This window comes from Sceloporus occidentalis, unplaced genomic scaffold, assembly GCF_023333645.1.
Source record: "Sceloporus occidentalis isolate IW3139 unplaced genomic scaffold, rSceOcc1.0.p SCAF_44, whole genome shotgun sequence".
NCBI lineage: Eukaryota > Metazoa > Chordata > Lepidosauria > Squamata > Phrynosomatidae > Sceloporus > Sceloporus occidentalis.
This window is the reverse complement of record NW_028317024.1, coordinates 207077-221260: the sequence shown is the minus strand read 5'-3', so window position 1 is coordinate 221260 and position 14184 is coordinate 207077. Positions and strand designations below refer to the sequence as shown.

The following is a 14184-nucleotide window of genomic DNA, read 5'->3' as shown; positions in this document are numbered from 1 at the left end:
CCTGGTCTATCAGCATATTTCCAATGGCACGGCATTTGTTGTCAGTAGTAGTATTACCTAATTGTTTAACCCAAAATAACCAGCCTCCTTGACTTTTCTGTGTGTGTGTATCCATATATTTGGGTATCTTCTTAAGTATAAAAGGTTGTTCCTCAGTCTAGGCATCTTCGAACATGAAGGATGGCCTCTTACTGATACCCTAGCATCTTAAACAATTGCGATACTGTTTATTACCAGGCCAGTTAGCTAAATACTGCTTCACATTAATCACTATGCTATATACAAACTACTTTTTTATGATACCTATTATAACAGACTTCAGTTTACCTCATTTGGGCAAATACATTCAAATTATCCCTAATGTCACTTGAGTCCTGCACCATTCCTAAAACATATCAGGAAAGTTTAAAAATACAGGAAACATACAACTGGTCACAATGACTCACTTTTCAGTAAGCCAGTATCACGCTTACTTGCTATCTCTTCACTGCCGCACCAGTACCTTCTACCCAAATTACCACTGCCAAAGGGCCCTGGTCTTTCCAGGGATGCACGTTTTGGTACTGTTAACAAGCATAGGTCTGAGGAGGGTGGTGATGAAGTTTAAATAAAATAAATAATAAAATAGAAAATAAACACTAATTTACATTTTTTTCCTTGAACGTAGTGAACACCATAGCAAATAAGCAGTTCCCTTGGTTTCAGACAAGTATGGTAATCCATGGCATGAAAAATGATTTAAAGTACTGCGCTCTCTGGTGCTCTAATTGTTTCATGAATCAATTAAGTATTGCTAGAGTAATCCATATGCGAGAGTGTTTTCATGCAGTTAAAGTTGTATCCTGTAAAGGCAAATCAGAAGTGCATTTTCTTATTATGATTCTTACAGGCATATGTTGGAGGATTTTTAAAAAGGCTGCCCTTGAAAGAGAGGAAAAATAAAATCAGCTTTGTTTTTTATTTGATAAAATTTTACATCTATAGACATTATCAAGAAATTGTCCACCAAACAAAATATAAAAAAGTATCACTTGCGGGTGACACATTGCATGCAAATGTAAAAGTTGTATGTGTAAATATTTTTAAACGCTGTCTAACTATTCAGATTCCATACAATGCAACAATAGCACTTTTATTAATAACCTTCATTCATATGGATAGCTGAGAGGTTCCTTTAAATAAACCATTGTGTCCATTTATGGGCTTCTGCAGGATCCCCCAATATGCATTTGCCCCCTTCCCCAACTCCAGCTCTTTCCCATGAAGGAGATGTGTTTGGCTGAACATGTCTTCTGACGCATGATATACCTTCCGCTCAGCGTTCTGGGTATGGAGGTCTAATGAGAACCCTGTGGAGATGCTCCTGTTGATTTATTCCCATTGATGGGCGTTCTTTCCTGCTTCTGATTGGTTACTTCAAGAGGGGATGTTCTACTGCAGCTCCTACATTAGGTAAGTGGAGATTTTGTGGAGGTTGAATGAATAGGTATGAAAGTTCTCCAGAGTTCTTTCATATGTATATATTGTTAAAGGGGTGGCTTCCAGGTCTTTATTGTCCTGGATACATTGTATGTGCTATTCTATATATAACTATTTATCTAGAGGTAGGGGAGTTAACACTTGTCGCTGTAAAATTGAATGTGTTACGAATGTAATCCATTGGTGGTGATTGAAGCACTGGAGAGTATTTTCATCGATTTGGTTAAACTAATAAAATAGAGAAGTTGTGATTGGTAAGTCTTTCTTGGCACATAATTATCACTAAAAAGCTGTGATGGCTTTTTCATAAGCTCACCTCTAATTTTCTTTTTAATGCCTGCATTGTGTGAAAGCCGGATTCTTGCATTAATCACACATAGCTTAGCTGCGAATTACCGGTTCTTTATATATTTGTATCAAAGATGATGCAAATTGCGGGAAGGATCATATAGCACTGTCTTGGGTTGGATAACTTGGTGCAAATGAAATGATGAAAACACTTCACTTTACATGGATTGAGATCAAAACTTCTTTACAGTGATTAGCAAATTGTTTTGTTGGATTTTTTGCATAGTTATGGATTCCTCCATTGAACTCTCAGGAAATTCTTGGACGCTAGATTTTTTTGTTTAGCTTCCTTGAGTTACACGAGAAAACAGGTTAGGTTGTTATAGTAACATGTTGTTGGTTGTGTTAGTGGCATTTCCTGCGTTCCACAGGCTGCTGAATCTTACAACCGTGTCAAGATTGGGGCACATTGTGAATGTCCGCTAATCCTCCCCATTTTTTCCAGTGATTTTATTTAACTCAAACTGTGGTCTTCCTTGTGACACCTCCATAACCATTTTGTTAAGAGTTAAACTAAAACACATTTGATTTCCCCTTTATGTTTAAGAAAATGAAATTAATAGATATATCTTATATGTATATTAGACATGTGTAAGAAGAGATACTGGTGAGAAGTTTGAATCAATGGGAACTTGGTCCTGTGTAATGCACAGTTAATGTAAAAGAATTGCTTGAACATCATCTCACTAATATAATGGTGGGTAGACAAAACAGTAATTTTTCCATCTCGTATGTTAAGGAAATAATTTTAATCACATAAAAAAATAATTATTTAGGAAGGTGTTTAAGTTTATATGGCAACAACCTATCAGTGCCTGCTTTTGTGTTGCATAATAAGTGGTTTGTGCATTTTTTTTAACTTAAAATAATTATTTGTGGGAAGAGTTGAGGCATTAACCAGTACTAGTAAATTATGGTTCTAATTAAGTATTTAGTTGTAAAAAATGTCAATTTCAGCAGAGTAAGTCTTTAGATGGTTCAACCATAACCTTTGCCGCTACAGAGAATGCAGTTGGAGAAACTGTGCACGTGCCAGATCCAGAGGTACTACCTGTCAGAAAACAGCCACAGAGTAAGAAGCTGAGCATTGTTTACCTGTGAAATGTTTGTTGTGTTACTGAATGGAGGACATATGCAAAAGGAAACTTCACTTATCCCTTAGAAGAAAATCTGCCCTTAACTCTACAGGGCTAGTTCAGTCCATTTTTTTCAGTGAAGCTCCACCACTGTTGGCCTTTTATACTGCATGGTGAAGCCAATGAATTAATATGTTAATGCATTCAATTAACCAGCAAAAATGCTTGCTTTAGGAAGAAGCTGCAGAACTGCTGGCCCCTGGCGTGTCCCAATGGCAGGAAAGTGCTCCTGTTAAAATCTGTCGTTCATATAGGAGTCTCATTATGTAGAATGCCCTATGCATTCTATGGGAAAGTTCCACGCAAATTTAAAATTAGAGTAAATCTGATGGCTGGATCATCCCTCTAAAAGAAGGCTGCCAATAACACAAAGCATTGTTGCATGAGTAACTGGTAATACTTAGTTAATGCAGCCCCCACACATATACCATGTGGCCCAAGAAGGACGCATGCCTCTACCTTACACGTTCTGTCATTATGGCTATTAGGTGCATATTAGGGCGACTGGCCTCGTGGCTGACATTAAGTATTTGTCATCATGTCCCAGACCTGTTGCTGGTTGGTTGTTTAAAGTGCATGTTTTTAGATTTTTGCCACATGTTTTAACGGGCACAGAAAATAGGAAATACTGTATTGAACTGTTCGCTATAAAAAGTGTAGGTAGATGCTGAGCTATGAGCATAAACCTTTATAGGGGAGTATGAAGTCAACACACATAGCCAGATCCAGAAAATGAAATCGATACATGTAGTTTGAATGAAAACATTATGTTCATGCTGACATATCAAAGATTAAGGACACTGCCCCAAAGGTATATCTTATTCAATGATGTGTCATAATGCTTTCATTTTACATTAAGGTGAATTGGTAGTGGCAGAGGTTTGTTTTTTTTAATAAATATATCCTGACTGAAGTTATAGTATAATTTGTTGTTGTAGACATTGTGTCTCCATGAGCATTTAGTATCTCATTAAAGAGTGTGGGGAAAAATAAATATGGACTAGGATTTAAATGCTATACATGCACCGCTTACATTTACAAACAAGTGAAGCTTAAATATCGCTCCACGTATTTTTGTAGTATCTGTAGTATCTCATTTTCTGGCACTAGTTCATCACCGCCACCATTCTTTGTGTACCTATTGCTTAGTTCTGAGGGTCTCTCATCTTCTCTGTCTGCACCTCTCCTCTACTACTTTTGTGTTCCAGTACCACCTCCATGCTGATGACACACCAATCTACTTTTCCCCTCTTGACCGCTCACCTTCTTCTCAAATTGTCTCACAAACTGAAATTGCATCTTGGGGGCTGGGGTAACCTTCTACTCAAAGCTAAATAACTCAAAGACTAAGATGTATTTTATTGATAATTTGTGACACCTCCATAACCATTGAGAATTTCAATCTACCCAACAACCCACATCGAATGCCTTGATGTCGCACTAAAATACCAATTCATTGCCTTGTGACATCCTGTTGGGTTAAAACAAAGAAGCATTCTTTGGTATTTTTTTTGTTTTTGTATTTTAGCTACATATTACAACATATGTATGATCTTGTTTGTTATATTTGGTTTTATAGAAGCATGAGAATTCCATGAACTATGGTCCCCTTGATCCTCGGCATATATCTGTGATTGGCTGCGGACCATAAGGTTGTACTTCTTCAGCAAAAAGACCACCAATGGTGCCCTTTTTCCAGGGTCGGACTGGGGTGACTCACTATGAATCCAGTAATCCTAAAACATAACTTTTATGAATAGAATAGTTCTACAGCAGCTGTAAAGCTATGGGTTGTGTTCCAACAAAAGTATATTTTTACTTTAAATTGTTTTTCGAGCAGTTAAATGAAATCAGCCTCGTGTCATTGATGATCATGCCAGAGTATACCGTTTTGTTGCTGATAAGTGTTTGCCTGGTGACAAATAAAACCAACTTGCGTTGAAATCTATATGGGTTGTTTGTTTTTGGCATATCTTCTGTAATGGACAATTCTCACTATAATGAAGTTTTCGTAATATAATATCTGCAATCTCTGGGCGTTTGCACATGGCGACTCCCTGCCAGCTCGCTCATCATTCATTTCTTGGCTTCACCGTCTCCTGCTTTCTTTTTGCCCACTTCCCAGACCATTAATGTGTGGGTATTGCTGGCCCACCCCTGATTGCAGTCGCAGCCCACTCCTAGAAAGTTCCCCAGTATCTGTATGACTACACAAAATGGACCAGGGCCTTCCTTTATTGTGTATGTGTAGACATGATAACTTTCTTTTTGCCACTTTGGTGAGGGGGGGTTATAAAAAAAAAAATAAGCTTCTTGGAATTTGTGAATATGTATCATGTCGGTTGCACCGCAGAGTAACTGGTAGCCACTATTTGCCTTTTTTTTCCTCCAATTTAAAAACATATGGAGAGGACGATTTCACTGCACGATTTCACTTGCACTTCACTGTCTTTTGAACACAGAGGTTTGAGACTTCCTTGTTTCTCACCCATTGCACTTTCCAGACCCGTAAGAATTAAAAGTCCGTAAATTAACCCTTTTAAGGTTAGCTGCTTTGCATTGCATTGCAGCTTGTAATTTTTGACAGAAACTACATACTTACTGTCACGAACGCACTCTACTCCAAGCGTGCGCGTGACTTGGTTCTGGTGGTAAAAGGGTTAAAATTCACTATCTGTCTGCCCTAGACCGAAAATACCGTATTTTTCGCTCTATAAGACGCACCTGCTGATAAGACGCACCTAGATTTTAGAGGAGAAAAAAAAGGAAAAAATATTTTGAGCTAAAAAATGGGCTAAAATATTTATTACAATAACTGAATAAGCTATGAACACAGTAAGACACACACAGTAAGACAGACACAGTAAGACACACACAGACACAGTGAGACACACACAGACACAGTGAGACACACACACACAGTAAGACACACACAGTAAGACCTCCCTCCCTAACCCCCCCTTCTCAGGATCTCCCCTCTAACTCCCTAACCCCCCCTTCTCAGGATCTCCCCTCTAACTCCCTAACCCCCCCCTTCTCAGGATCCCCCCCCCGCCCCGGTCACTTACCTTAAACGCCTGTGTTGGAAGCGTGAGGCGTTTGTCTCGGGTGCCGGCGCTTCACTGCTGAGCGCCGGCGTCTGACGTCATATGCCGGCACCCAGCGTAAAGCGCCGGCACCCGAGACAAACGCTTCCAACACAGGAGTTGAAGCGCTGAGGCAGGCGGCGGTGGCAGTGGCGGCCGCCGCCATCAAAGGATTCCTGTATATCTGTCAGGCAGGGGGGCCCGAGAGTTGCCGAGCGGTTGTCTTCAGCAACCGCTCGGCACCCCTTGGGCCCCCCTGACTGGCAGAAATCCAGGACTCCTCTGCTGGCGGCCGCCGCCTGCCTCAGTTGCGACCCCGGATTTATCGGCGTATAACACGCAGGTAGGGTTTAAGCTCCGGATTTTAGTTAAAAAAGTGCGTGTTATACGCCGATAAATACGGTATATCGTTTCCCTCCCTCCCTCCCTGCGTGCGTGCATCTATCTTCGCTCCATAAGACGCGGCTGATTTTTCATCCTACTTTGGGAGGAAAAAAACTGCGTCTTATGGAGCGAAAAATACGGTAGTGATAAAAATACAAATATCCACCCTTAATACCACCCGCGATTAACTATAATGATATAACAAATATCAAAATAACGCTGCCACCACCAAGACAATTTAGAAATGGGGTGCCTTGGTACCCCAAACGAATCGGACTAAAAAAACCCACACAGTATATTTTAACACAATAATTATGTGATTTAAAATTACCAATAGAACGGTCTCTTCAGGTAACGCGAGTCTTTACCAGACAAAGGCAGAACTTAATAAAGGAATATTTATTATGAATAAAAAAATCACAGTGCATACACAAAAAGATAACAGATTATTTACACCAACAGATAAAAATAAAAAGGAGAAAATTACAGAAAACCTAACTACTCACTGAATGGTCAAGTAACAGTTTTTCTGTCCGTAGGGCTCCGGCAAGGAAAGATGGCAACTTACTCAAAATTAGATCTTGGCCCCTAGTAAGCACACTGACCAATCTTCTTTCACTAACTTTATACTCTTTCCCAGTTCATCTCGAGTTTCCAAGCCGGCCCAGAGGTGGTATAAGCAGAGGGAAGGTGTACCATAAGTGACCTCCCCCTTGAGTAGTGGAAACATATCCGTCAAAATAACTTATTTTCATTTTATCGTCCCTCCTGTGCTCGCCACAGCCATAATTCATGCATTTATGAATTTCCTGTAAATTGTGAAGTCCATAGATATGTCACACTTGCTACATATGACTGACCATTATAGACTTCACAATTCCTTCCAAACCGTTTACGTTGCGCTGTCATGTTTGTACTCTTTTTGTAGGCTGCGCTTTCCCCGTTCTAGGTATGCACACAAGGAGGTATGATAATGAATATATGAGTTATTATTGATATGTGTTGGGTATGACCTGGATATGAGATGGTTTTCCTGACTGCTAGTGGTCACTTAGCATATCAAAGAATCCAGTATTATGAGGGGGAAACAGGCATATGGTCGTCTACATTTGAACCTAGACAAAACGGCATCTCCACTGCAGGACCTAACACCCTGTAGAAGGCCCCGGTTGGAGTCCGAGCTTCAAAGGACACATTTATCTCACAAGACCTTTTGGCACCACATGACTGTACAATCAAATTAACCCCTCTCATACTGAAATTGGCCATACCATCTCTACCAAGTAGCAAGTCCATGTATGCACTACACAAGTTGGTGTGACACCTCCCCCAAATAAGATGGTGGCCCAGAGATTAAGCCACAAGCTTATCTCTGCGCCTACCTACTCTTTCCCTGGGTAACAGTTTCCGGCTAAGATAAAGTATTTCTTTGGGAAAACCCACCCTACAGAAGGTACTTTTCAAAGCATCGGCTACGTTGTCTGCTCTGTTACAGGATAAGGCCATGGTCTCAGGGTACCCAGGGGCATAGTCCATCCCCTTAGTAACAGATTGGTTCTCCATGCGGCTCGGTATAGCTACAAGCCCCAACAAATCTACTTGATGGGTAGCTAGGGTGTCTCGCCCTGGCTTCCCAAACCATGTAGGCCCTTCGTAAGGGATAACAGAATGGTCACCAGTTTCACCCTCTCCCTTGTGTCCTGACTTCGTAGTCCCACAGAATATGGGCACAGGTGCACAAAAGCCCTCTCTTTGTCCCCTATTCTGCTGCCAGGTTACCACAGCTATGGTTGAAACATCTGTCACTCCACCTGTTCCACTCCAAGGAGGCATACATACAGTACCCTGGGAACCAGTTAATCCTGACACAGAGGAACACTCACTCACCCTCTGCCCTTCTTCACAGGGTGGCCCCCTCACATTTTCACACAGCACCTCAAACATCCCTGGTTCTGGCACCGAGTCACTCTGCCCTCCCTCCCAGTGATGCGAAAACTTCAAGTTCTCAAACGGCACCTCAAACATTCTGGGATCTGGCACAGACGGACATTCACTCGTTCTCTGCCCTTCTTCACAGTCGGGCGGTCCTCTCACACTTTCACAAAACACCTCAGACACCCCTGGTTCTGGCACAGATTCGCTCTGCCCTCCCTCCCAGTGATGCGAAACCTCCACATTCTCACATGGTACCTCAGACACCCCTGGTTCTGGCACAGATTTGCTCTGCCCTCCCTCCCAGTGATGCAAAACCTCCACATTCTTACACGGCACCTCAGACATCCCTGGTTCTGGCACAGATTCAATCTGCCCTCCCTCCCAGTGATGCGAAACCTTCACCTTCTCCCACGGCACCTCAGACATTCCGGGTTCTAGCACAGACGGACACGCACAACCCTTCTGCCCACTCTCCCCATGAGGTTGCCCTGCTACATTGTTACACACTATCTTTTCTATGGTAGGGCTCCTAGAAGACCTGGATAAATCACAAGTATCATCCTCCGGCATATATTTTGACAACAGCCTACCCAAATCAGTACCCAGTAACACATTAGTAGGAATGTTATCTGATACCCCCACATCTATTACACCCTTCCCTGCTCCCCAATCCAAAAATACTCGTGCCATTGGCACTGCATGACGTACTCCTCCAATTCCCCGCACTGTTAAGGTCTTGCCAGGAATAAAGTCCTCAGAGCTCACTAGCTCTGGACGCACAAGAGTCACTTCTGCCCCCGTGTCTCTGAGCCCCACAGTTACCTTGTTTCCCACAGTGACAGGTTGCATATTCACATTGGGGGTGTTCTCAGCGCTGCAGACGAACAACACCGAAGATGGTGATTCTGAGGGGCGACTCCCTCCAGATGGGGGTGCAGGCTTCCTCTTATCAGGACACGTATTACTAAGGTGCCCCACTTTGTTACAAATGACATCTGCGGATATCCCCACGCGTAGAAGTGACATTAGCTCCCCCTCTCCCTGGGGTAGAAGCCGGCGCAGAAGAGGGTATTGTAGACTGGGTGGTGGGAAGCCGTGGTGTAGTGGTCTTCCAGCTGGATGCTCCCGTAGTAAAACCTCTGCTCCGTTCCGATTGTGCTCGGTTGGCGGTGTGGAAATCAGCCAGCTCACTCGCTTCCAATGCTGTTTTGGGCTCCCGGTCCAGCAGCCATTCTTGTACATTGGCTGGGCACAGCTGCAAAAACTGTTCCTTGATGATCAGATCTTCCAAGCTTTCTAAGGTTGTAATCTCCAGCCCTCTAGTCCACTGCCGGAATGCCGTCATCAGGTGTCCCACAACTGCAGTGTAGCTCTCTGTGGAACGCTTTTGCAAAGTCCGGAATTTCTTTCGGTACACCTCAGGGGTAAGGTTGTACCGTCTCTGCAGTGCAGCCTTAATTGCCTCATAGTCCTGGTCAGATTCGGCTGGTAGCTCTGCAAATGCTTCCAGTGCAGGACCTCTGAGACCAGGGGTGAGGTACTTTGCCCACTGGTCCTTTGGCAATTGGTACTGCCTGCAAACCTTTTCAAAACTGCGCAGAAAAACATCCAGATCCCCATCTTTGTCCAAAGTGGGAAAATTCTCTGCACGTGGTTTGGGTGCAGAAGAGTCTCTTGAAACCACACTGATAGGTGAGGCACTTAACCTCTCCAACTCTGCCAGTTTTAGTTCATGCTCTCTTGCCGCCTGGCGCTCTGCAGCTTCCCTCTCTCTCTCGGCCAGGCGCTCTGCAGTCTCTCTCTCAGCCTGGCGCTCTGCAGCTTCCCTCTCTCTCTCAGCCTGGCGCTCTGCAGCTTCCCTCTCTCTCTCAGCCTGGCGCTCTGCAGCTTCCCTCTCTTGATATTTAAGGATAAGCTGCAGCCTGAGGTTTGCATCTGTTGAGTCCACGTATTTGAAAACAGTTTGTAGATAAGAGTCCAAGGGATCTCCAGATCTTGGCACGTCACCGACATCAGCTGCAGGTATCTCCCGCGTGACCATGCCTCCCTCAGAAGTGTTTGCAGCATCACTTTGCGCCGCCTGTTGCATATCATAGTCCACAAGCGCTTGAATAAGTTCATCCTTTGATTTTCCCCGGATGGGAATACATTGTTCACGGCAACGTTGCTCCAGAGCACTCTTGGATTGTGTTTGGTATTCCATTTATCACGCCGGCCCAAACGAATGATAGCAAAAGAAAAGAAAACAAAGAGGGGGGGGGACTGTTGAGGTGTAAATATACTAAGTATGCACTGAGTTCAGCCTTTGGAAATTGAGAAACAATTTCTTTTTAGTGTCTGGATTAGCAAATCCAGCAACACTGAAATCTGGTACCGAAAAAGATGGAAAAAATCTTTAACTATCCCACCGCTATGCCACCAATTTGTCACGAACGCACTCTACTCCAAGCGTGCGCGTGACTTGGTTCTGGTGGTAAAAGGGTTAAAATTCACTATCTGTCTGCCCTAGACCGAAAATAGTGATAAAAATACAAATATCCACCCTTAATACCACCCGCGATTAACTATAATGATATAACAAATATCAAAATAACGCTGCCACCACCAAGACAATTTAGAAATGGGGTGCCTTGGTACCCCAAACGAATCAGACTAAAAAAACCCACACAGTATATTTTAACACAATAATTATGTGATTTAAAATTACCAATAGAACGGTCTCTTCAGGTAACGCGAGTCTTTACCAGACAAAGGCAGAACTTAATAAAGGAATATTTATTATGAATAAAAAAATCACAGTGCATACACAAAAAGATGATAACAGATTATTTACACCAACAGATAAAAATAAAAAGGAGAAAACCTAACTACTCACTGAATGGTCAAGTAACAGTTTTTCTGTCCGTAGGGCTCCGGCAAGGAAAGATGGCAACTTACTCAAAATTAGATCTTGGCCCCTAGTAAGCACACTGACCAATCTTCGTTCACTAACTTTATACTCTTTCCCAGTTCATCTCGAGTTTCCAAGCCGGCCCAGAGGTGGTATAAGCAGAGGGAAGGTGTACCATAAGTGACCTCCCCCTTGAGTAGTGGAAACATATCCGTCAAAATAACTTATTTTCATTTTATCGTCCCTCCTGTGCTCGCCACAGCCATAATTCATGCATTTATGAATTTCCTGTAAATTGTGAAGTCCATAGATATGTCACACTTGCTACATATGACTGACCATCATAGACTTCACAATTCCTTCCAAACCATTTACGTTGCGCTGTCATGTTTGTACTCTTTTTGTAGGCTGCGCTTTCCCCGTTCTAGGTATGCACACAAGGAGGTATGATAATGAATATATGAGTTATTATTGATATGTGTTGGATATGACCTGGATATGAGATGGTTTTCCTGACTGCTAGTGGTCACTTAGCATATCAAAGAATCCAGTATTATGAGGGGGAAACAGGCATATGGTCGTCTACATTTGAACCTAGACAAAACGGCATCTCCACTGCAGGACCTAACACCCTGTAGAAGGCCCCGGTTGGAGTCCGAGCTTCAAAGGACACATTTATCTCACAAGACCTTTTGGCACCACATGACTGTACAATCAAATTAACCCCTCTCATACTGAAATTGGCCATACCATCTCTACCAAGTAGCAAGTCCATGTATGCACTACACAAGTTGGTGTGACACTTACAGATGTAGTAAAACTGTTGTAAAACTCCTTAACATATGGCAGACGACTAAGCCTTTCCTTACAACTAACTGCTCCACTTCCAATTGTTGTGTTGTCTATTTTGCAAACACACGAGAGAATCCTGAAATATGCATTTGGTGGAACACATCTTCCCGCTCTTAATATTCATACCTCCATGCTGCGCCTGCCCTGACTCGGAGGACTGCTGTTCAGACCCATATTTGCATGTATGAAAAGTGCACCCATTGATATCAATGGGAACATATTCTTACCACTGATTGGCTGCCTCGAGAATATTGGTTTACTTTTTCATTTCATTGTTTTCAAACACGTCAAAAAGATGAATTCCTGTGGCTAATATCTTTAATATACTCAATATCTGTGTTTTCCCCTAAACTATTGCTTGCACTGTTCACCTTTCATGGGTTTGTTGGCAGTATTTCCCTGCACAAAAAAGTGCAGTAAATATCTATACTCTGCAAGCTTTTATTCTATCAAATTTTGTATGTTACTGTTGGACGGGTTTTAATAAAGAAAGAATTGCTAATAACATGCATTTGTACTCCTGTGGTGGAAATCCATACAACTTAGTGGTTACCATGACAATCTTCAAGATGATAATTGCTAGAGAAGCAGAAGAGACTGGTTCAGGGTTATAGACTTACTTATGACCTTGGTGAATGCACTTCAGCCTTTTGTTTAACCCTTTAAACCCAATGCATTCTGCTATTACCAATGAGGCCGATAAGATCTGTAAACTACAATTCCCAGTATATTTATTTTTACCAAATGGGAAGTTTAGGAATTTAACGAATGACTACTACCGATGAGACTTAAGCATTGTAGATATGTTCGAAAACTATACTGAACTTTTGCTCATTTTTATGAATTAATTGAATTAAAGTGACACTGACCCACATAGTTTAAAATACTAATAGTTAACACAGCAGCTGAAGTGCCAGACCTAGATCTGCCTCTTGCAGTTAAAGGCCTAATCCTTGTAGATGTTAGCATATTGTGAGTTATTTTCGGTTTACACAAAATACCACTTACCGGTAGTGACCTCCTCTTATGGGTCACAGATTCCTGTAACTACAGCATCTGTTTTCTTCTTCCATATCACTAGATCCCCTATGACATTACAGACTTATGTTGTAATGTAAAACTGAGGTTTTGGTTAAATCAAGCTATGATTCATAATTGGCTTTCAGTATCACGCAGCTGGTCAGTCTCTACCCTCTTGCTCTGTCTATTGCCTATGCTTTTCTACATGAAGTATTCCAAAGCGATGTATAACTTTAAACGTGTTTCTTTTGTGTAGTAATTTGCCAGACGGCAAACAGACCTTAGCAGACTGTGCACCGCTATTAGCAGCTATTAAGGTTTCACAGAAAGGAGAATTCCAGGATTAGTATTGCATGGAATTACACATAATTACTTTATCGCCTCAATGGGTCAAAAATGGTATGAAATTGTATGTAGCACTTGACATTTTCGTCTTTGAAGAAGCCCCTGCTGGGTATTTAACCACACTAACGATTGTGTTTGAAAGACATTTTGAAATAATCCCTCTACCAATTTGTAAAGGAAAGAAAATGTTTAGTGAGAGCTGTGACAAATGGCTTTGAGAATGGCAGGACAACACAAATCATAGCTGAATTTCTAATGCACTCTTAGCTCCTGTATAACTGTAGCCCTTGCTTCTATTGGAGAACGACAACGGAGTCCAATTAACACCTGTCGCATTGGTCTGAAAAGCACGCATACCTATGGCAGCTACAATTATCCCTAAATTCTACTTTATTTACTCGTGTCTCCTTAGATCGCCTGCCTGTTGCATATGCACTTGCTTGGAAAAAAAAGTATTAACCCCTTGTCTGATTTTTTGCATTTTTGAATAATTTTGGGCACTATTATATCTTCAACCAAAAGCTAATGTTATGCAAAAGGGAACCTGAGTGAAGAACTGAACTATTTACAACATTTTAACTTAAAAATGTCACTAGATTTTATGAAGGGAAGCCTTTCTTGGTGTCCAAGTTGGCCCTGCATAGTGCATTGCTAACTGAAAGAAATGTTTTATATCTATCCCAGCCTTATTCAGGGATCTCACTAGGTC

General features: G+C 42.0%; 1 pseudogene; it reads right to left on the bottom strand.

The window, feature by feature from the left end:
* Positions 1-7786: 7786 nt before the first annotated feature.
* LOC149289555 (uncharacterized) lies at positions 7787-10571 on the bottom strand (annotated as a pseudogene).
* Between the last annotated feature and the right edge of the window lie 3613 nt (positions 10572-14184).